Raw genomic sequence first — 872 nt, 5'->3', positions numbered from 1 at the left:
GAGGAAGATGTTTGGTGTCAAGCGAAAATTGGGGTATACCTACTTTTCATAAAATTTCCCTTGCTATAGGAAGGACAGATGGAAGGTGTCAAGCGAACGTTGAGGTATACCCANCTTTTCATAAATTTTCCCTTACTATGGGAGAGGCAGTTGGCTGGTCCTCGGTCAATAGAGGTAGAGTGTCGTTTCGATGGTGAGTGCGAGTCGGATTTCTGCGAGTGCAGTGAATTACCTTCTACGTATCTCTCGGTCGTCTTCCCTTCCTCTGGGTCTCTTGGTTGGTCGGTCGGTCGCTCAGCTCAGCTCCGGTTGGTCGTCGGTTGGTCGGTCGGTCGGTCGGTCGTAGTTTGGTGTTTCGGCGAGTGCTCGTGTGGCGATAGTGGGACGCCGGCATGCTCTGGGAGAGGCCTACCTTGCTCGGTGGATCTTCGCTTGGGTGTGTTGCGTGTTGCCTTCTAGGGTGTCTAGGCCAGTTACCAATGCGGATGGACCTTTGTTCAGCCGTGGTTCCTGCTGCGGGCTCTGGTTGGTGGACGTGGCTATCTTCGGCTGGGATTCGTCTCCGTGCTTTGATTTGTTCCTCCTCGACTTGCTGGGTTTCATCCGTTACGTCGCTGCTGCGGGTTCCTCGTCGTGTCCTTCTCTTCGGCCGGTTCGAGTGCGTTATCTTTGAAGGCAACGATGCGGTCGGAAGGCGGGGGAACGTTTTTACCGTTTTCTCGTCCAGTTACCGCGTACCTTTGCACGATCCAAGGCGAGATGGAGACGGTGGGACGGTGGAGGTTCTCTCACTGACACTGTCCGTGGTCGCCGGCGGTCGAAGCAGGCTGAGGGTAGTTTAGTTTCGGCCGAGTTTTGCCTCTTCTGTCGGT

This window comes from Lottia gigantea, assembly GCF_000327385.1.
Source record: "Lottia gigantea unplaced genomic scaffold LOTGIsca_372, whole genome shotgun sequence".
Lineage (NCBI taxonomy): Eukaryota > Metazoa > Mollusca > Gastropoda > Lottiidae > Lottia > Lottia gigantea.
The sequence above is the reverse complement of the archived record's forward strand: the minus strand, read 5'-3'. Positions refer to the sequence as shown.